The 24,065-nt window shown below is 37.7% G+C and overlaps 1 long non-coding RNA gene across 1 annotated transcript; it reads right to left on the bottom strand.

Annotated features, from left to right (window-relative positions):
- Positions 1 to 437: 437 nt before the first annotated feature.
- On the bottom strand, positions 438 to 23,775 carry LOC110217477 (uncharacterized). The gene is made up of 3 exons (XR_002327050.2): positions 23,629 to 23,775; positions 15,692 to 15,788; positions 438 to 1,905 (listed from the first exon to the last, which is right to left on the bottom strand). It is a non-coding gene; the product is annotated as an uncharacterized LOC110217477 (long non-coding RNA).
- Between the last annotated feature and the right edge of the window lie 290 nt (positions 23,776 to 24,065).

Raw genomic sequence — 24,065 nt, 5'->3', positions numbered from 1 at the left:
ATGAGTGGTTATGTCACATGTAGAAAAGAACTTGATGGGACCAATTCTATACAGAAACCATCAATTCTGAGCTCACTTTTCCCAGAGACTAGAATAGGATAGAAGAGAATGTATCCCCAGGTGTCAAGGGGGGTGGAAATGTTTATATTTTTGTGCTTACAATATATTCTCCATATATATCTCTTAATAAAAGCTAATTGATGCTAACGGTTAAATGGAATTGGGGTGATAGCCACTGACAACTAACAATGAGGGAACAAGACTGTAATGCAGCTGCCAATAGTTTCAGAAAAGAGAGGCCCCCAGACCTTTCAGGGATGCTCCTAGAACTTGGAAGGGATGATGTATCCTCCGCACTCTGAGAGAATAAAGTCAAAGTATCACTACATATGGACAAATGTCCTAATAATTAGAATTATTTCTTAAGAGTATAGTGGGCTGCCTTCGTCAGCAATGAGTTTCTCATTAGTAAAGGTCTCTAGTCAGAGACTACTACTTGTTGGGAGTGTTATAAAGGCAATTACTGCTGCAGGCATGGCTTAGTGGAATTCACCTCTGAAGTTCCTCACTGATCCTATAATTCTATGAATCAGATTCATAATCAGACAGGGTAATCTTGTTTTGGGTCAAAACATCATGTGACTATAACATCCTAAGACTGACTTTTTTGCACGACTTGTAAGCTGGCTTTGAAAACATTCCTGCAGTAGGAGTTGTGAAATGTTATAAGAAAATGGCAACCCCATTGGAATACGTGTATCAGTCAATCGATTGAAAAAATTTATTAAGAACCTACTATGTGCCAGGCCCTGTGCTGGATGATAGGGAAACAAATACAAAAGTGGCACAGTTCCTGACCTCAAGGAATCTGTATTCTTATACAGCACATGTATAAACTAGATGCAGTCATGGGAGGGAGGTACCAATAACGGGGAAACCAAGAGAGGCCTCTTGAACAAGGTAACACTTGATGTGAGCCTTGAAGACAACTACTGGTTTCAAAAGGGCAGAGGACTGGGCATTCAAGGCTGGGAGGGGGCTTATACAAAAACAGGGTCGGGGCCATGTGTAGAAAATGGCAAGTAGGCTAGTCTGGTCAAGGTATAGCGTGAACGAAGGAGAGTAATGTTTAATCATCCTAGAATGTTAGTTTGTATTTCATCCTTTGAAACAATTGGGAGCCACTGAAGTTTTCCGAGAAAGTAAGTGTTATGGTCAGCACCATACTTCAGCTGTGTGGAGTACGAATTGGAAAGGAGAAAGATTGGATGCAGGGAGACCAAATGGGAAACTATTACATAGTACAGGTGACAGGTGATGAGGACCAGAGTTAGGTGGGGCTTGTAATGTGAGTATAGAGTTGTGGTTGTCTGTGAGAGGTTTTGAAGAGGTGAAAATAATGAGAGTAAGCAACTAATTGGATGTCATTATGAAGGGGGGTGGGGGTAGCTGAAAGTGAAGAGTTGAGGATGACTCCTAAGTTGTAAACTAGTGTGACTGGAAGAATAGTGGTGTTCTCGATAGAAAAAGGGAAACTGAGAACAGGGGTAGGCTAGGAGTAGGCTTAGTTTTGAATATCTTGAGTTTAAAGTACCAAAAGGACATTCAGATGCTTTCTTCTTATTCATCCCTCATTTTCAAAGAAGACCAATGACATCACAGGATGACTTCTTGACTTGTGCATGAATTGGATTTAAATGAAGCAAAGTTGAACAAAGTCATCAGCCTCATTCTCTCTTCCAGAGTCGTTGAAGTCCAATGGCAAGACAAAAGTCAGGAATACAGGCGATGGCCCAGGAGTCAGGGGATGACCTTGAAGTCTTTGATGTCTGTGAGTAATTGGAGACTTAAGAATGGAACTCCAGAGAGAGGGATGAGGGCTAAATATACAAATTTAGGAGCCATCTGTAAGTGGGGGACAGGAATAAACATTTATTAAGAGTCTACTATGCCAAACACTGTGCTAAGCACTTCAAAAATATTAGCTCATTTGATAACGATCTAGATAAAAATAACAGTTAAGTCCATGCTATCCAATGAGAACACAAAGAGTATCTATAGTTTTCCAGAAGGTACACATATTTGTTTCATTTTCTGGGTGTTTAAGAGGTGACCAGTTGGTCATTGCTTTTCAGGTTCTCCGAAACCTCTCCCAAGTTTCAGAAAAATATGAAAAGACAAATAAACTAGTACAGAGTACAATGAGCAGAACCAGAGCAACTTATATAATAAAAATCAAAGAATGAAGAAAAATAGCTTTGAAATACTTGACAATCCTGATCACAGCAATGACCAACTATTATTCCCAGTGACTGATAATGAAGCATGCTACCCTCCTCTTTACAGAGTACTGATGAATTCAAGATGCTGAATGAGATATACACTTTTGTACATGGCCAATGTGGGAATTTGTTTTTCTTGACTCTGCCTATTTGTTACTAGGGCTTTGTTTTTCTTTTCTTCTTTTCTAATGGAGAGGGAAGTCAAGAGAAGATTATGGTAGCAGCAATAAAAAGGAAAAAAAAAAAGAAAAGAGGGTCATTGAAGACGACAAAAAGTAGGCCAAAAAAAAAACAGAGATGCAAAGGACAGCTTTGAAAGCTACAACTTTAATTTATTTTATATTTAAAAAGCAAGTCACATATAATAGAAATCTGTGGTTTGATGTACAATCCCTTTTTATCTTCTATTATGTCTATGGAAATGCCCTTCTTATTTGCTGATAAGTTTAAGAAAAAATAAATTTAAAAAATTAGTATTTTACTTTTCAACTATCTTTTTACAGACTGTCGCTTATTATTCGTCCTTCATTTTGAAGAGGACCCATAACACCACAGGATGATGTCTTGACTTGCTTGTGAATTAGGTTTAAGTGAGACAAAGTGACACAAAGCTGTCAGCCTCACTCTCTCTTCCAGAGTCATGGAAGTTTAGTGGCAGAGCAGAAGTCAAAATGACTGGTGATGGCCTTGGATGCAGTAGATGACTTTGGCATCTTAGATGTCTGACCAAGCTCTAAGCCCTCCACGGTACCTGCTCTAACCGCCTTCATGGCTGTCGGAACAAATTGTTCTCATCTGCCAATTGTACCTGGGGAAGTCTTCACATGCTTGGGATAGACACCCCCTAACTCAGCAATGGGTTTGAGACCCATTGGTTCCTCTCAACCTGATTTAGCCTGTCTGCTGAGACAGTTTACCAGGCTGTGGGTGGACACTGCACATGCTACAGCTTCTTGGAGCTGCAGCTGAGAGTTGAGTGCTGGGTAAATACCAAAGGTATCGGCAAGCCATCACACCCGAGGTGCTAGTGCTCCTTGAACACTCCAGACACCTCAGACTATTACTTACAATTTAAATTATGAATTCACCTTTTTTTTTCCTTTTTCTGATACTATTGTCTCCAGCTCTCCTCCCTATTTCCACAGCCCCCCAATTCCTAGAAGGCTCTACACAATAGTGAATATTGAATGGGTAAGTAAATTTTTAAAATGCTCAAAATGGCTTAAATTGAAAATCTGAGTAATTAAAGCAAAAAAAGACGTTTCCTGAATTACCTGCATATTTGTGAAACTTCTTGCTTTGATTTGACTTTAGAGACCAGGCTATTTCTCATGCCTGAAATGTGATCCTTCTTTACCTGTCTCTCTTGGAAACCCATCATCTCCTATGGAAAACCTTTCCTTGTCCCTATAGTGCTTTCTTCTTCCTCCTTGTAGTATCTTATGAGGAGGAGGAGGAGGAGGAGGAGGAGGAGGAGTGGTAGTAGTAACAGTAGTGGTAGTAGCAGTAGCAGTAGTAGTAGTAGTAGTAACATTTATATAGCACCTATTATGCATTAAACACTGTGCTAAGTGCATAAAGGTTACATTCTCCCAGTAAAATGTAAACTCTTTCCTTGAAAGCAAATGATTTCCTCAGTGCCTTGCATATAGTAAGTTACTTTTGTAAAGGCTCATTGAATGGTGGATGATATAGATTATTAGGGGAGGGAGGGAATAAGTATTTATTAAGCACCTACAATGTGCCAGGTATTGTTAAGTGCTTTACAAATATTATGTCATTTGATCCTCATAACAACCTCATGAGGCAGGTATTATTATTATTATTATTATTATTATTATTATATTATTATTATTATTATTATCCCCACAGAGGTCAAGTGGTTTGCCCAGAGTCACATAGCTAGTTAAGTGTCTGAGGCTAGATCTGAACTCAGGACTTCCTGACTCCAGATTCAGCACTGTCACCCACTGTAAAGAAGGAGAATTCAGAGTTGAAAGAATTTGTGTGGTTGTATACATTAAAGACAACAAGGGAATCAACTTTAAACCATAAGAAGTCTGTTTCATTAATGTTGCCTATGGTTTCTCGCAGTATATCAAAGATAGAACAGTTCCAAATGGCATATCTCCAATCATTACAAATTTGAAGGAATTAATTATAACTACTATTCTAAAATTCAACCATTCCAGCTACTTCTCTATGCTTGCCAAGCCCAGAATAAAGACTAGAATGATTCCTCACCATCAGCCGTTATTATTAGTATAAGGAATAGAAGGATCAGGAGGAAATGAGACAGACACAGCAGAGAATGGTGGACAAAGTGAAAGTGAAACAAAAAAGACATACAAAGGAATATATGGACAATGGTGACCCTGTTTTTGTCCAAGTTTATTTTCAATTCTACTAATCATGTATCTGTGGCCAGAAGCATTCAGGGGTCCTCTTCGGTGACTGTGCAAACCACCAACACTTTGGGGTTTCAGTTTTGGTATTGAGTGAGTGACCCCAGCTTGGGAATTGTCCCTGCACCTGGTGAAGTCTAAGGGAAGTGTTGAGTTGAGCATCCTGAGGGCACAACGTTCATTTGCAGTCCTTATCCCACTCAAGGGAGAACTCAGGCTATGTGTGTGCTAGAACTCTTGGGTCCCAAACAATCCAAAATTTGAGTCAGGAGGGAGATTTCCAAAGTTTAGGAGGATAGAAAGCTGGAAGCCCTCAAAGTATGTTTTACATTACATGTTCTCTTCCCTAGTCTGTAAGTATCGTTTATTGACTTATCAACTCTATGCTAACAATAAAAATATATGAGCAGCATGACCAACTGTAAACTCAGAGGACTCATGAATGATGAAGCCTGTTACCTTCTGACAGAGGCAGACAGATGTTTTAGACATTACAGATATGTGGATTTGTTTTGCTTCACTGTGTTTATTTGTTATAAGGAGTACCTTTTTTTTTTTTTTAACTTTTGAGGTAGGGATTTGGGAGGAGGGGGAAGAGAAAGCTAGCCATAGTATTGACTCCCGAAAAGAAGAAAAGAAATAAGAGAAGGGCACTGTCTTTTAAAAGTGCACAGAATGGGGGGGGGGGAAGGAGTTCAGTAGAAAATGTGGACAAAGAGGACAGCTTTAAAAGTCACATGTTGAATTTATTATACAGTTATCTCTTCTACGTCAAGACTTTCCTCATTGTGGTTTTGACATATCACTGATTGGCATAAGAAATAAAATGGGAATTTGGGGGGAGTTCTGTGGAAGCTGTAGATAACATGTGAAGGCCAGCAGACACAAAAAAAATTTTAGAAACTCAGAAATGCATAAAACATATGTATAGTATTGTATAACATCAACACATTTTATCTTTTAATACCATAACAATTCAGACTTTTTCTCTGGGAGGAAAAGAGTACCAAAAAAGTTTACTCAGATTTTCCACCCTACCCCCAATACTCCACCCCATGCTGTCAAAGGGATAACTGTACTTACTTTTTTTTAATCAAGCTATATATAATTGATATTTTTGTAGTTTCATATTAATCTTTTTCTATTTTATTTTGTATATGAAAATATTTTTTCTTTTCTGTATTCATTAAATTCTGAATAATTTTTAGAAATACTATATTCAGCAAACCAGTTTCATTCTAAATAAATACAACTTTTAAATCAATCAAGGGCCTGAGAGAGATGATGGACTAAAGGTACAGAATGAGACACAAAATTTTCAGACATAACCAATAGATATATTTGTTTTGCTTGACCATACTTATTGTTATAAGATAATATTTTTTTTTAATTTGGGAGAAAAAAAGGGAGCTACTAATAGTGAGGCCAAAAGAAGAAGAAGAGTGGGTTATTGAAGGATTTTTATTAATGCACATAAGAGAATAAAAGAAAGTTCAAAAGGAGACTCAGACAAGCAGAAGAGCTTCATATAATAGAGATTCATGGCGTTATATACAGTCTTTCTTTTCTGTATATGGAAATGTTGGTGTTTGTCATATTCAGAATAATAAAAAAAAATTTACTAAAAAATAAAGTGAACAAGGCAGCTGAGAAAGAATGATATCAATACCGGAGCTGTAATGAACTTTAAAATGCCACCTGTAAACCTGAGCGGCATTTGTTTTTGTTTTTGCATTTCTTTTTGTTTTATAAAGAAAAACTGATCTCTAAAATAAAAGGAATAGACCATTAGCAGTTATTATTATTCACCACTGAAGCTGTATTGACCAGTGAAATCATTCTCTGCCCAAAATACTCATTTCCTTTGACTGTAAGATCATTTGTTAAATGACTGTTCATTGCTAACCCTAGTTACTCATTCTGTGAAGATACTAAGGTTGAGAGTGATACCAAAAAACTATGGCCAAAATTCCTGTCATTTCCAGTCACAACCATCACCACCACAAGGTTCCCATTTAGTTTGTTCTGGGTTAGCTTCAATTTAGTTCAATTCAGTAAACATTTATTAAGTACTAAGAGCACAGGTTCATTCAAGGGCAGGCTTAGAATGTGTACAAAAGTTCTATGCCAACCAAAAGTTCTAAAGTCACTCTAAAACCAAATGGAATCTCTGGCCTCAGATCTTCCCTTTGTTTCTGTGGGGGAGATTTCAGAGCAAGGGTGCCCTGTCCAGGACTGGACTTTCTGAGACTGTTCCAGATGAAATAAAACTATCATGAATGAACAAATGAATGAATGAATGAAAAAACATTTATTAAACATTTACCTTCTGGCAAGCACTGTGCTAACTCCAAGAGGTATAAAGAGAAAAAACTAGACAGTTCCTATTCTGAAGGAGCTCACGCTAAGGGGGAGACAACATACAAAAGAATGTTGATCCTCATAGTGGTTGGAAAGGTATGGAAATCCTAAGTGTGCAACAGAGGAGTCCCAGTGATATCCCGCAACCCAAGTCATTAGTGTTTTTTCCTTCCTGAAATTACCTTTTGCCTATTTTATACCTATTTATGTGTGTGTGGTGTGTGTGTGTGTGTATGTGTATTTTTCCCAGTAGAAAATAAGTTCCTTGAACTCAGGATCCATTTGAGTTTGTTTTTTAATCAATGGCACACAGTGTCTAACATGCAGTCAATATCTAATAAATGTTCATTACAGTTGAAGTTTGTTTTGATTGATCCTCACTCTTCTTTATGATCAGAGCTATAACTAACAACCTCTGTGCCAGGGGAAAGCACTGGTTTTGGAAGAAAGGAGACCAGAGTCCAGCTCCCATCTCTGACTTTCATTAGCTGTGTGGCCTTAGGCAAGTCATTTAACCTCCTTGAGCCAGCTTCATCTGTCAAATGGAAGAGTTGAACTAGAAGACACTGAAGTGCTTTCTACCTCTAACTCTATGATGCTGAATCAACTTTATAATTCATGGTGTGAAATTGATAAAGGAAGTGAGACACCTTTACCATATTTCACAACGTAGTCATTGACACCGCATAATCCTCCCATTGCATAATTGTCACACCCTGTTTTTTTCAGTCCAAAAATTGATTTATAACCTTTCAATGCATAATCACATGGTATAATTCTGTTCATCACGCTGCTCAGAAGGTAAATAGAGCAAAAATATATTCACCAGTGGCATATGGATATGCATTTATCTCTCTCACATTTCAAGCCACCTGCCTTGAATTCTCAGGACATGTACATTGTCAATACAATTCCAAAAACCAACAGATGGTTTAGAGTGCTACAGTACTAACAGTATTGCCATTCAACCCAATGAAGAACAGTAGACTCAAGGTTAATGGGCTGGCGGGTGAGCTGCCATGAATAAGTCATGTAATATGATAAGACTTTCATTTCCCCAATTTTAACAAATATTTATGAGTATTCCATACATCTTAATCTTGCACCAAAGACAATTTAGCAATAAATGATTTTTAAGTAATACCAGCATAATTTTTTAAAAGTTTCACATAGTGGTTGCACCTCACTTTTTAACCAAAAATTAGGATAAAATCTATGACAATTGTGCAGTGAAATATGGTAATTCAGCAAAAGGGAAATTGGGCAGCTAAATGGCACAGTGGGTAGAGTGCCCAGCCTGGAGTCAGGAAGACTCATCTTCATGAATTCTAATCTGGCCTCTAAGGCTTCCTAGCTGTGCGACCCTGGGCAAGTCACTTAACCCTGTTTGCCTGTTTCCTCATCCATACAATGAGCTAGAGAAGGAAATGGCATATCATTCCAGTATCCTTGATAAGATAACCCCAAATGGGGTCACAAAGCATCAGATATGACTGAAAACAACTAAATAACAACAAAATGAGAGAAATGAATTACTATGGTGCCTTATCGATTATTAACAATTTGGGGCATCTAAGAAATTATCTAAAAAAAGAAATCTAAGAAAGCTACTAAGCCTTCTATTTTAATTAGTCTTGCTAACTAAAGGCTAGATTCCCTGGGGTAAAACTGTTACTCCACCCTCCTGAGATAGCTTGATAGAGCCTAGAACTGAAACATAACCATGGACTGAATTACAGCTTTGGCCTCATTCAACCTTTTTTCTGGCTAGGCAGTACAGATAGCTGCATAGAATACATGAATGAGAAAGCCCAGAACTTCTCACTCGTTGATATGACCCTACTATGAAAGTTTACCTGAAGACGGGGTGTGTATTTAACCAAAGATAGTACTTTTTGATGCAGTGGCTCCTTTTTCCAATGTGTCTAGCTAACATCAGAGATCGCCTGGGAAAATCATAGCTGCCTATAGTTATTTTATTGTTCCAGGAGATAAAGGTGAGCAATGGATCCCTGCGCGTCAGAGCTTAGGGCTGGCAACTAGGTCACTCTAAAAATACACTCTGCTATAGATTGCTTGCTTCTGACGTCAATAGGAGATGCAGCATTAGATTAAGAGGACTTTATAGCTTTCTCATGTTTGTCTCACAGATAAACCTGTCATGTGGCTCTTCATTTCAGAACCATAAAAGAGTCATCTTCTGGACTTCCCACGCAGCCTTACCTGAAATAGCCAAATACAACTGTAATAATGTAGACAGGAAATAATTAGACCAGCCATGGAAGCTAAGCAAACATCATGCCTAGAACTTCTAAGAAAGTCAAAAAGCTGGGTAGTGTATATATACATATATATATATATAGTATAGTGGGGTCAAAATCAAAAAGAAACTACAGGCCATAAAACTGTACCTAAGGAAGCCTGGGAGCCCATATTGGCTTAGAAAATCACATATCAACATCATCTATGTTCTCTTGCATTTTTATTTACTTTGTTAAATATTTCCCAATTACATTTAATGCAGCTCTGGCTATATTCAGTGTTGAGACCATGATGCTGCCTTCGGCATTGTATCTGACACTTCTAGCACATAGGGCATTGGCTTTGAACTCCTTTAAATTCTGCCTCAGATGTTTACCAGTTGTGTGACCCTGGGTAAGAGATTGAACTGCTCTATGCCCATTTCTTTACCTGTAAAATGAGGGAGTTGGACTTCCTTTCCAGCTCTAAGTGTATGACTCTATGATCTCTTTTCAATGACTTTTAGTTTGCATTTTGCTTTGTTATCCAGAGTGATACTTTCATCTAATTTAGGGAACAGTGTTCTCTGGTAATAGAAACTTTTCTACAATTTATAGTGTTAGAGATTTGCCTGGGGGCCCTGAAAGGTAACTTGCCCAGTTTTGTACTGTATGTATCAGAGGCAAAACTTGAACCCAGGACTTCTTGACTCCAAAGGTGACTCTCTCCAAATCACCATACTGCCTCTCACATTATATTTACTTAAGATCATAGAAACAGAGAAATGTAAGGGACCTTAGAGGTCATCTCTTTTACAAGTGAGTAAGATTAGGCCCAGAGAAAGTAAATATTTATTTATTTATTGGAGGCAATCGGGGCTAAGTAAATGTCTGAGGTCCTCCTGACTCCAGGGCTGGTACTCCATCCACTATACCACCTAGCTGCCATGAGCTTAAATGTTTTGACCAAAGTCACACAACTATTTAGTGGCACAGGTAGGATTCAAACCCAGGTCTCTCTGGGCCCTAATCCAGTGCCCTTTCTGTTATATTAATCTTCTACTTACTACACTATCTTTCTCACACCCACAAAGCTAAGACCTGAAGAAATCCACATATAATGCAGTCAAACAAATTTGCTTTGCCTGAAGACCTCGATTGCTGACTCAGATCTGTTTGTCTTTGTTACAGGGGTGGGGAACTTGCAGCCTCAAGGCCACACATGGCCATCTAGTTCCTCAAGTGTGGCCCTTTGATGGAATCCAAACTTCACAGAACAAATCGGGACTGTAAGGAAAGCAGCAACAGAAGTGAATTAACCCTTTCTTTTCCCTATTCCAACTGAGCATTTGATTACCATATCTTGTTTTTCTCACTATGTTTTAGAAACTTAGAAAACATAGAAAAAACTATGGGGGCGGGGTTCTAGTTACACTCTCAAAATTCCTGGTAATCCAATCAATTCTATTGGGGGGGGAAAGGAAGTATTTAATTTGGTAATGAGGGTAGAATCAGTTCAATTGTGGGATTAAATTAGGGATATGGGCTACAAATGTGATTTCATTATTATATAGAACTCTCCCTCAATCAATTCAGTAAACATCTTCTTCTCTGTAATTTATAGTTTTAAGAGAGTCACCTGGATCCCTGAGAGATTCAGGTCACACAGTTATTATATGTCAGAGTCAGGATATTCGTAACTCTAAGGCCAGCTCTCTAACCATTGCGCACACTGTCTTTTAGGATTAAACTGGCCAAAGTCTTAAATCCAGTAGGCTGGTGTAGATACAGCTAATGCCTCCATAAGATTCAACTGGAACAAAAAAAAAAAAGGTAATAGACCCACAAATTCATGAAGACTTTCTCGCTCAAGTGCTTTCTAAAGGACAAATACAGATAAACATTTTATTTGCATGTGACCAGAATTATGGCAGTATAAATCATGGGCATTAGATCAGAGTCATAACTTATGGTATTCAGTCACTACAAACACGAATAAAGAAATATTTAACCACAGCGCACTGAGTAAGGAAAGAACAAACACATTACTGCACAAGGCATCACCCTGTTACAACATATCAAGTTTATGTTCTGTTTAAAAGGGTTTAGTTTTGGGGTTTTCTATGCTTTTTAGACATCAAAAGAAATCTTGGAGAATGGTGGGTACCTTGGGGCCCTAGCAGGTGGCTGATATTCTAAGGGCAGCTTCACACATTTTAAGGTAGATTTATAAGGTTTGCAAACTGCTATCCATAGCCTATAAATTGAGAACAATCACTTGAGTGATGGAAGCCCAGTAAATTGAAGCTGAACTAGAAAATTCCAGAAAATCCTCTTTAATCTAGTCAGGTGAATTTCATTAGCTAATTGCCAACCTTCCATTACTGGTCCTAACACTTAGTCCTGGCCTTTGTTTGGCCTGGACATTTGGCCCAGATCTCCAAGAAAGTAATTACTAGAACAAGACACCCAAGATCATAGGTCCTTAAGTCCATTAATAATTAGAATTAATTGAAATATACTAAGTATATCTTTGTTCAATTTGGCCCCAAAAGATAGTACTGGGACCAAAGGCAAAAAAGCTCCACATCTGGAACAATGTGCTTACAATCACTTAGCGAAAAGTGGACTGACTTCCTTAGGAGGTAGTGGGTTCTCTCAAAAAATAAAAAGGCTAGATAAACCCTTATCAAATTTTTTATAAAAGAGATTCTTATTCAAGTAATGGTTGGACCAGAATGCTTCTGAGGCCCGTTTTAACTCTGATTAACAAGGTTCTAAACTGGGCTTGGTGGCTCACAGTGCTCCATTTTGCTTATATGGACATTAAAAGAATAAACAATTGCTTAACAAGCATCTACTACATCTTACTAAAGAAACACAAGATGGACAAATTTAGAGAAATCTCCACTCCAAATGGTCATATGGACTATTTGTGCTCCACCTGTGATAGAGCCTTCTGAGCTCATATTGGTCTGATCAGCCACAGTCAGACATACTGTACCTTGACCCTGATATAGGGATGTAATTTTGGTCCTCTTCGAGCAAGAATAACCACTATGTCTTAGCCCTGGGCCAGGCACAACAGGGACTACAAAGGGTAAATGATATCCATGCAGTTAGGTGACACAGGGCTTGTAGTTGGGAAGATCTGAGCTCAGATTCTGCCCCAGATGTGTGCTGGCTGTGAGACTATGAACAAGTCACTTAACTTCTCATTTGTCAAAAAGGGATTGAATTTAATGTCCTCTCAATTCCCTCCTAGCTCTATGACGTATGTGTTTATCCTAGAATTTCTGGAATTGCTTACAATCTGTTGTTGTTTCTCCTTCCTTCTTGAAGAGGACCATGATATCAAGAGACAAGACTAATACACACACACACACACACACACACACACACAGAGTAAACAATATGACAGTACGTAAGTATTAACTCATGACTTCAAAGTTATAAAAATGGAGACCAATAATACTGTCACTATTATTCCAAGGAATAACACTAAGCTGAACTGTGTTTTGTCGCCGTTATGAGCATCATGTAATTAAAAATTTAAGAAAGAAGAAAAATAGGCCTCGTTATATATTGCTTGCTATTGCGCTAAGTGATACAGTGGATGGATCATTGTGCCTGTAGCCAGGAACACATGAGTTCAAATCTAGCCTCTGACACTTAGTAGCTATGTGACCCTGAGAAAGTCACTTAACCCCTGTTTACCTCAGTTTCTTCATCTGTAAAATGAGCTGGAAAAGGAAATGGCAAACCACTCCAGTATGTTTGCCGAGAAAAATCCCAAATAAGGTCATAGTCAGACATGATTGAATAAGTATCGGCAGCAGCGGCAGCAATAAGAGACTTTAGACCTCAGATTGATAGAACTTCTTAATGAGTTGGCAGCTGGTAAAGCAATAAGAATACAGGATCCAGAGTCGAGCACTTTGGTTCAAATCCTGTCTCTGAAGCTTACTGCCTGTGTGACCTGGGGCAAGTCACTTAACTTCTCTGGACTTGTTTCAGTTTCTTCATCTCTAAATTGAGAGGGCCTCTAAGATGGCCTCTAAGATCCCTTCCAACTCTAGAACTATCATCTACTGTACATTCTTTCCTAAATATTGACTTTAATAATTGATCTAAAAATGTCCTAGTGATCAAGGTCATACTCATTAATCTACAATTTCCATTGCATTGACCCTTTTTCACAATTAGCAGTGTATTTTTCTATCTTCAGTTCTCTTGGAAGAGACAACTTGGCAAAGTGAACAGGCCTGGCCTTGAGGGCCTGTAAGACCTGGGTTTAAGTCCTGACATTGACAAATACTAACTATCTGCCCCTGGGCAAGTCACTTAAAATTTCAGTGCTTTAGGCAACTAGAAATTGAGAAAAAGGTGCTTAACTGCATTGGTAAAGGTGGTCTCCTCACCAGAGAATTTCCTCTACCAATTAAATGACAAAGAAAGTCCCTATCTAGTCTTCTGGGAATTCTTTTTCCCACAATTTGTCAAAAATTATTGGCACCACTGACATTATTTGGACAAGTAACCACAGTATAAGAGATACACTTTGACTAGGCCCCAGGAAGACCAAGGAAATTTATGTCAGCTTAATGCTCCCTGCTTATCTTGGGCTACATCTTTTCTTCAAAGCTTGAAGATCATTCTTATCACGGGAGAAAATAAAAGCAAAATAACCAGTATTTTTCCTAACTACTGATCTAAAGTTGATAGATTCCTCCCCTCCTTTCCCAAACCTCAGTCTTTCATAGTCCATGTCTATCTAGCATATTTAAGAAGCAGTTTGGCCTAGTAGTTGGCAGGCTTGCCTTAGCATCAGAGGGACCTAGGTTCATGTCTTACCTTGACACAGATGGGCTATGTGATCCTGGGCAAGTCACTTAACTTTTCAGTACCCTCAGACAATAATCTAAGAATATAAATTACAATCAAGGTGCTGATCTTCATCACTGGAGAGTTTCCACTTTGGCAAAATCATGGACCCAGACTGATTTTTTGTTTAATGTGCTTGTCACATAATATCCCGTGTAGATATCTGTTCATGTTGTATCCACTCTTCCAGATACTAAGCTACTGGAAGGCAGGGACTATGTCTTATCTGAACTTTGTATCTCCTCCAGAATCTAGTACAGTGTTCTGTACACAGTGTCTTGATAAATATTTGTTATACATGTACTTTTAGTAGATCTTTCCTCCAGCTATTAACATTATACCATCTTGCTTTATGATCTCTTCCTTGTTTTTCTTCCTTAAAATGACTTTTACTGCCTCCATTGTGTTTTAGGAGTCTCAGTTTCTTCATATCCTGAGCCTTGCTAATGTTATTTTCACAGTGACACTCATTAACCTTTCACCCTTGTTTCTGTTCCTACATTGCCCTGAAACTTCTCTTTCCCAAGGTTACCAGTTATCTACTAATCAGTTAATCCAAAGGTCTTTAAATACTCATTTTTCTTGACTTCCCTTCAACATTTAAAATGGCTGATTACCACTTCCTTTAAATACATTGCACTAGTTCTACTGCTACCATTCAGATCTCTCCTCTGACTCCATTTATTGACTCAACTTCTACCCTCTGCCATATGAGAAGAATAGAGAAGTCCAGATTGGCTTGATCTCAGAGGACAAGAGGGAAAGGAATGTCCAATGAGGCTGAAAAGGTAGATTGGGGCCAGAATGTATGGAGATTTAAAATTTAAGCAGGAATTTGGATTTTATCCCAGAGGCCACAGGAAGATGCTAGAACTAATTGAGGAGGGAAGTGACTCGGTCAGATTTGTGCCTAAGGAAAAGTACTTTGGCAAGCACGTTTAAAATGAACTGGCATGATGAAAGATGAGGCAGGAAGACCAGTTAGGAAGCTGTTGTAACTCGACTAGAAATGATGAAGCCCTGAATCAAGGGGGTCACTGTGAGAGTAGAGAGAAGAGGTCTGATGTGAGAGATGATACAATATATAAATGGCAAAATTTGGCAATTGATTAGTTCTTTGGGGTGAGGGAGATGAAAGAGTCAAAGTTAATGCCAAGATGAATCTGGGAGACTGGAAGATGGCAGTGACCTCAATCAAGAGAGGGAAGTTTGAAATCAAGAGAGGGTTTGGGAGAAAATATAACAAATATATTTGGGAGAAAATATAACAAGTTCAGTTTTAGACATGTTGAATTTAAGATATTTCCAGTAATTCTTTTTGCAACTGTCCAATACAGTATTAAAGGTACAGAACAGAAGTCCAGAAGAGAGACTAGGGCTGGATAGATACACACATAAATACATATATATGTGTGAATTGTATGTATAGATAGGTAAATCCATGGCAGCTGATGAAGTTAACAAAAACAAAGAAGAAGAAGGAAAGAGGGTCTAGGACAAAAATCTGAGGAACACTCACAATTGGAGGAGTTATATGGAAGATAAATCATCAAAGGAGGCATACATCAACGAAGTCCGATGTTAAATTCACTGTTCACATCCACAGTACTCCATTTCTACAAGTAAAATAAGAATGTGCCTTCTTATATCATCTATATATAGCATGATTAGTCATTACTATTTCACAGCATTCAGCTTCAATGGTTTATTATTGCTCTTTCCATTTATGTTGTTGTAGTCATTTTTCTTGGTTCTGCTTATTTAATTTTATGTCTGCTAACAGAAATCTTCCCATACTTCTTTGTATTTGTAATGCTCACTGTTTCCTTCAGTGGGGTAATATTCCATTATATTAATGTACCGGTTTCTTCAGCTACTCCTCAAGGGACCAGACATGATCAACATGCATGTGTATTCTGACTATATTTACTTCTTAAAAGGGAAGGACTTCCTTCCTTCCTTCCTTCCTTCCTTTCTTTTTCTTTCTTCCTTTCTTGTAGAGGAGAATTGTAGGAAGTGGGTAGTATTGATGAAAAGAAATCACTAGAGAAACTTTTTTAAAAAACAGAAGAAAGCAAAAGGAAATTCACCTGGGAACACTGACAAGTGGGACAGTGTTACCATCATGTAAAATTTTACATATACTTTAAGAAACATAAGAGAGATTCAAGGTTTCATATGCAATTCTCTTTCTTATCTATGGGAACATAAATACTTGTTAATTTTTGTCAAGTTGATAATTTTAAAAGAATATTTATTTTTAAATGACCTCTAAGATCCCTCCTAGCTCTTCATCTCTGATCTTATGATCTCTCCTCCTTCTCAGGTGATTAGGTATACAAAAAACATCACGTAGTATTAAATGTCCACTCCAAAGACATGGGATATATTTACTCTGCACCTATAGAAGTAGGTATGCTTTTATTTATTTTAAATAAACTTTTCTTTTTTTTAACTGTTGAATTCTCAATTTTATTTTATTTTCAGTTCTGAATTCTCTCCCTCCCACCTGCCTCTCCCTCACCAATCGAGAAAGTAAGAAGAATAATACCAATACAAATATGTATAGTCAAGCAAAACAAATTTCCTGCATAACCATATCCAAAAAAGAAAGGATAAGGAAGGGTAGGGAAGGGAATATACCTCAATTTACACTCTGAGTCCATTAGTTCCCTATCTAGAGGTAGACAGGACATTTCATCACAAGGTCTTTGGAACTGTATAACCTACTTTCCCCAATCTTCCCTTTCCCCTTCCCAGAATTCCATCCATTATAATATTTTTTTTTCATAAAAATGAAAAATTAAGCAAAATGACCAATATATTGAAAGAGTCTAACTTTATATACAATGTTCCCTAATCCCTGTGCATAAATGAGAACAAATGCCATTTCATTCTTTGGGACCAAGGTTACATGTAACTCCACTGTAATTCCACAGCATTCAGTTTGGACTGTTTGGGGGTTGGCTTTGTAATTTTTATTGTGTATATTCCATTGTGAATATTGTTGTCCTGGTTCTCCTTACTTCACTTTGCATCAATTCATGTTTTCTTCCATGATTCTCTGTACTCATCAGATCCATTATTCTTATAGCACAACAATATTCCATTACATTCATGTGTATAAGGTTAGATATTGCAGTGTACGTATCAGGAACTGAGAGACACACGGAGGACAAACAAGACACACTCAGAAGAGGCAGCTTCAGAACTGTACAAATGCATTGATCTCCAGTGCCCAACAGAGAACTATGCCTACGGGAAACTTAATGAGGACTCCATGAAGGGAGGCACCAAGAAACATCAGAATGAGTCATTTTTTTTCAATTTTTTAACATTTTCATTTCAAGTTTTGAGTTCCACATTCTATCCCTCCCTCCCTCCCTCTCTCCCTTTCTCCCTCCTCAAGACAGTAAGCAATCAGATACAGGTTATACATGTACAATTATGTGAAACATTTCCATATTAGTCATTTTGTACAAGAAGACTCCAATAAAAGAAAGAAAGAAAGAAAGTGGAAAATAACATGCTTCAGTCTGTATTCAATCAATATCAGTTCTTTCTCTGGAGATGGATAGTATGCTTCATCATTAGTCTTTTGGGATTGTCTTGGATCATTGTATTGCTGTGAATAGTTAAGTCATTTACAATTCTTCATGGAACAATATTGCTCTGACTGTGTACAATGTTCTCCTGGTTCTGTTCACTTCACTATGCATTAGTTCAAGTAAATCTTTCCAGGTTTTTCTGAAATCATCCTGCTTGTCATTTCTTATAGCACAATAACATTCCATTACAATTATACACCATAGCTTGTTTAGCCATTCCCCAATTCATGGGCATCCTTTAGATTTCCAATTCTTAGCCACCACAGAAAGAACTGCTAAAAGTATTTTTGTACAAATAGGTCCTTTTCCCTTTTTGGGAATGCCTTTTGGATATAGAGCTAGCAGTGGTATTGTTGGATCAAAGGGTATACACAGCTTTATAGCCCTTTAGGCATAGTTTCAAATTGCTCTCCAAAATGGTTGGATCAGTTTACAACTCCATTTGCAATGCCTTAGTGTCCCAGTTTTCACATATTCCCTCCAATATCCAACATTTTCCTTTTTTGCCTCTGATAGGCATAGGACAGTGCCTCAAAGTTGTTTTAATTCACATTTCTCTGATCAACAGTGATTTAGAGCATTTTTCATATGACTACATATAGCTGTGATTCATCTGTCTGAAAACTTCCTGTTCATATCTTTTGACCATTTATCAATTGGAGAATGACTTATATTTTAAAATTTGACTCAGTTCTCTATATATTTGAGAAATGAAGTCTTCATCAGAGATACTTGTTGCAAAAAATTTTTTCCCAGTTCAGAATGAATCTTTTAAAAGTGTTAGCTACCAGGTTTATGTAGCAAAAGTTATCTGGATAATTTAAGAACAAAACTTAAGTATTTTTATCTAAATTATATGGAAAATAGAAAGAAAAGTGAAGGGCGGGGCCCAAGTTAACTAGTTTCCCTTTGTAGCCTAAATAGACTAGATAATTGTGACCTCTCCAGTTTACTCTATATTTGTAAAGTTGAGCCAAAGTGATGGCTAATTTTCTGATCCTTTCTGTGTAAGTGTCCCCTGAATCTCCTTTCATTCTTTCTTCTTGGAGGCCAGGTAAACTTCTTCTATCAACTGTTTCCAAGGTTAGTATTTATCAAAACAAAAACAAAAAAGAAAGGAGTATAACACCTCTGCACACTTGAAATGGGCAATTTTCCCAGGACAGTAACTTGATACATAGAGTGAGACAACGTGGGTTGAGAGACCTCTCTGAGCCAGGGTGCTATGAAAGACAGAGATTGTGGAAAAGAACATGGCCATGAGAGACAAGTTATGGACTTTTTTTAATGGTGTTTTTTTAATTTTTAGGCAGTTGGGATTAAGTGACTTGCCCAGGGTCACACAGCTAGAAAGTGTCAAATGTTTGGTCTGAGGCCAGATTTGAACTCAGGTCCTCCTGACTCCAGGGCTGGTGCTCTATCCACTATGCCACCTAGCTGCCCCCTAAGTTGTATGCTTTTGAATTACAAACTGGAGATTAGACCTTGGAGTTGCATACATGTAGGAGAAGCCAGTTCCCCCAATATTTCCCTTGATTTCCAGTACTTCCAACTACCTAAAGGCTGTTAAGAACAGACTACCCTTGGTGAGATCATTCCTTCTCTCCTTGTTTGAACTATAGTTTATCTCACTTCCAGCAAAAGAGCTCCTTTACTATTGTGTAATCTGTGATCTATTTTAATCTGTACAACTTCCTCAGGAATGTATAGGATGTTCAGTGAGGACTGGCATCTCTAGTGTGAGGGCTTGCTTAGCCCTTTTCATGGCTGCTCAACCATCTTTGGTGTTCACCCAACACCCAACTCTCACCTGTGGCTCCAAGAAGTTGTAGCATACACAGTGGTCATACCCCAGTAAAACTGTTCTGTCTGATGGGCTAAATCAGGTTGAGGGTAAGTGACAGGCCTCAAACCCATCAGTGAGTCAGGGGGACATCTACCACAAGTATGTGAAGATTTCCCTAGAAGAATGGGCAGATGAGAATAATTTTTTCCACTAGCTATGAAGGTAGCTGAAGCAAGCTCTGTGAAGTGCTTTGAGCTTGGTCAGACAATGAAGATGTCAAGGTCAACCACTTCATTCCAGGCCATCACCAGTTATCTTGACTTTTGTTCTGCCATTGACCTTCCATGACTTTGGAAGAGAAAGTAGGCTGACAACTTTGTGCCACTCTGCCTCACTTAAACCTAATTCACAAGCAAGTCAAGACATCACCTTGTGATGTCATTAGTCCTCTTTGAAAATAGAGAAGAAGTTCTATTTACTATCTTGCATGGATAAATGAATTTACTCATAATTCATTAATGGTCATTTGTGTTATGGTGTTTGATGGAGCTGGTGATATTACTATAACACTCTTCTTGAAAGTTATGAGGGATGTTGTCCTTTATTTTGACTCTATTGTACCCCTACATTTATAGATATTTGAAGAGTGATGAAGAAATACCAAATATAGCCCAATATGTGTCTTAGAGATAGGCAAAGGACAAAGCACAGCCTCGGCTCTCCTGCTCCTCCACAAAGGCAGAAATTTCAATCTCTCCTAGAAAGGCATGGACTAGATTCAAGATCAAATATTTACCCTTGCCCCATGGGAGCTGACCTATTTTTATAATTAGACAGCACCACACACATACATCTTCTAGGAGATTATGATTTAGCTTAACAGGGAAATTAAAGTCAAAACTACCAATGTGATATAAAAAGACTACTAGAATTGAAGTCAGGAGAGCTGGAATCTGATCCTGGTTCTGCCATTAGCTAACAGTACGACCTTAAGGGAGTTACTTTATTTCTCTAGACCTCCATTTACTCATCTGTAAAATGAGGGAAACTGGACTTGATCAGGAAATCTTAACCTGAGGTCCACAGATCTCTAAAGAGGTCTATGAATAGATTTCAGAGGGTCCACAAACTTGAATGAGTAAAAATCACAACTTTATTTTCACTAACCCTAACTGAAACTTAGCATTTCCTTCAATTATGAATTTTCTAATAAGAAAAAAAAATCTGAGAAGGGCTTAATAAATTTCACCAGACTACCAAAGGGATGAATGACACAGAAAATGGTTAAGACCTCTGGCCTAAATGATTTCTAAGGTACCTTTGGATTTAGCACAGTTTATGTTTCTTTAAATTACCCACAATATAGTACTTTAGACATACAGTAAGTATTTAATAAATATTTGTTGATTGATTGATAATAGGAAAGAACATATAGGTATTAGCAATTCTCCTTAATGAATAAGGCTATTGTTGACTGGTCAAATTCAATGTATTTGCCTCCTCAGATAACCAAGTGTCCAATGTTGTCACTTGTGGGGCAAGGTATCAATAGGCTCAAGGAAAAGCGATCTGAGAAAAATTCCTTCATAATCAGGTCTCAGAGTTATAGAATATTAGAGCTGTTAGAGGCCTTTGAGATCATCCATCATGCCACCCTCATTTAACAGATGAAGGCCCAGAAAAGTGACATGACTTGCCCAAAGTAATAAAGTTAGTAAGTGGCAGGTCTGGGATTCAGCTCTCCATTTATCCAAATCCATTTCTCTTTTCACCACACCAGGCTTCTAATGCAGGTGTTATTGGTGACTTAATCCCTTTAGGAATATTTGCATTTTTTTAAAGACAGTAATGAGAGAATAATTTTTAACATACAGGAAAAAGCTACTAATCATGGTACATCAGCTACCAGCCAATGGGAGGAGGATTGGTGGGGACGTTTAGATTATATCATATTGACAATGTCTACCTTACCTACATATGTCATGACCCAGGAGTATTCTACATACTCAGCCTCAGGGACATGAAGGCAACACAAAATTTTGAGGAACTTATTAGTGCCAGTTTGTTATCACAGAAATGGTGTATATCTAAAATAAGTCAGTGCTTTGGACTTTTTTTTTAATGCTTAGTAGAGTACTATTTTGATCATGACCTTTGAGCTTGTTTCCAAGCCTTATAAGCCAAAATAGTATAGAACTGAAAATCTTAGAGCTGGAAAGAATCTAAGTCAAGTAGTCCAACCTCCTCCTCAGTGCTGGAAATCCCTCCATAATAACCCTGACAGATAGTCATCTATCCTCTACTTGAACACTTTTAATGACAGAAAAGCTCACCACTTACTGGGAAGTAAGAGGGAGAGAAAATAGATTTTTGCTTATTTAAAAAATGTAATTTAATTTTTAAAAACCTACTGAGAAAATTCACCTCATTTTTTATAATCTCTAACAGAAAATTTTCCTTCCACCTATTGGTACTAGTTCTGTTCTCTAAAGAGACAAAAAGTAAGTTTATCCTCTATTTTATTACATTAGAATATTAGCTTCCTTGAGGTCAGGGGCTCTTTTTGCCTTTCTTTGTATCCATAGCACTTATCACAGCCTGGCACATAGTAGGAACTTAATAAATTCTAGTGGACTTAGCATATTGCCTAGCATAAACTTAGTAGTAAATAAATGACTGTTCACTAACTGCCATGACTGTCTACAATATATTTGAAGATGGCTACCATGTTATCCCTAAGTTTTCTCTTCTCTAGGCTGAACATTTCAAATTTCCATTCCCAACTTGCACAGTTGATTCAATTTAAACTTAAATGCAGGATTTTTCATTTATTCTTGTTAAATACCCCTAGTTGTTTTCAGTCCACAGCTTTACTCTTTCAAGAACTTTTTAAGTGTTGGCTTACCTGACATGTTAGCTATTGCTCCTAGTTTGGTATCGTTGGCCAATTTGACAAGCTTTCTATGTCATAATCTGAGTCACTGATAAAAACAGTGAACAGGCCTAAGTCATATCACATACTTCTAAACAAGATATCCCTATGGGGAGATACAGATCCATTAATCATCACTCAGAGGATGGGAATGCAAGTCCTTCAAGAGTAGACATGGTTTAATTCTTTGTATTTGTACCCCCAGTTCCTGACATATATATTAGATTCTTAATAAATGTTAATTGATTGGATTGTAGATTTAGATCTAGAAGAAACCTTCAACGACCTTGAGTCCAACTTCTTCAGATTACAGAGAAGGACACAGAGGCACAGGGAAGTATCTTGCCCAGGGTCACTAAACTAATATCTCTCTGAGATGGAATTTGAATCCAGGTTTACTTGACTGCAAGTCCAATGCCCAATCCATTACTCCATGTTGCCTAACTCTTTGGATATGATTATTCAATCAATTGTAAATCTAAGTATAACATACAGCCGACATTTCTTCATTCTGTTCACAAGGTTATCTAGAGAAACTCTGCAGAAATACAGATATGCTATATTTATATAGTTTTCTTGATTTAGTAACTTTGTCCAAGGAAAAGAAAGAAAATGAAAGAAAAGAGAATGAGCATTTATTAAGCACCTACTATGTGCTCAAAAGAAATGTGAGATGTGAAATTTAGATGTGTCAGGCACTTTACTCATTTGGTCCTCATAACAACCCTGGGAGGTAGATGTTATTATGATGCTTACATGTATTCTCTATCAAAGTGAAGGAAATAGAAGGGAAGAAAATGGAAAGGAAGGAAAGGGAAGAAAAGAAAAGGAAAGAAAGGGAAAGAAAAGAAAAAAGATTAGTTCAGCCAGAGTTGATATCAGTGAACCCAAGCTGTCTCCTGGTGAATAACACTTTCTTTTTTAAGTGCCCACAGATCATTTTTTTATTTTCTTTTAATTTGATTTTTTCACTGAACAACAAACATTTTAACTCTGTCTCATCCCTGTCCACTGAAGAAAACAAGTCTCTTTAACAACTGAGGAATACACCTATTCTACAGGGTTTGTTTGTTGTTGGTTTTTTTTAATTGTATTTTCTCCCCTTTTTGAGAAGCAAGACATTAGCCTACCTCCAGTTTTTTGGCGTGTCTCTGTCCTTCACAACTTCTCCAAGATTCCAAGAGTGGATCATCAGTTACATCTAAAAGTTGTTCAGGGCTCCAAGATATAAAATTCCTTTAGACCTGGAGATTTCAAAGAATCACAGAACTTAAGAGTTGGAAGGGACCTTGATAGCCATGTAGTTCAACTCACAGTTGAAGGAATTCACACTATAGCATACCTGACAAGTGGTCATCCAGTTTCTACTGGAAGACTTCTGAGAAAAAGGAATCTTACTATCTCTCAAGGAAACCCATGATATTTTTGGACAGCTCCAATTTCTAGAAAGGAAATAGAGAAACTAGAAAGTTTTTCCTGATCTAAATAACAAGAATGAAAAGGAAAAGGAAACTCTTTTCCAATGATCTACTCCACCCCACCTGAGCTACACACAGAGAAGATGGTC

The sequence above is a fragment of the Phascolarctos cinereus genome, unplaced genomic scaffold (assembly GCF_003287225.1).
Source record: "Phascolarctos cinereus isolate Bilbo 61053 unplaced genomic scaffold, phaCin_HiC Scaffold_726;HRSCAF=1367, whole genome shotgun sequence".
In the NCBI taxonomy this organism is placed as follows: Eukaryota; Metazoa; Chordata; class Mammalia; order Diprotodontia; family Phascolarctidae; genus Phascolarctos; species Phascolarctos cinereus.
This window is presented reverse-complemented; position numbering and strand designations above follow the sequence as displayed.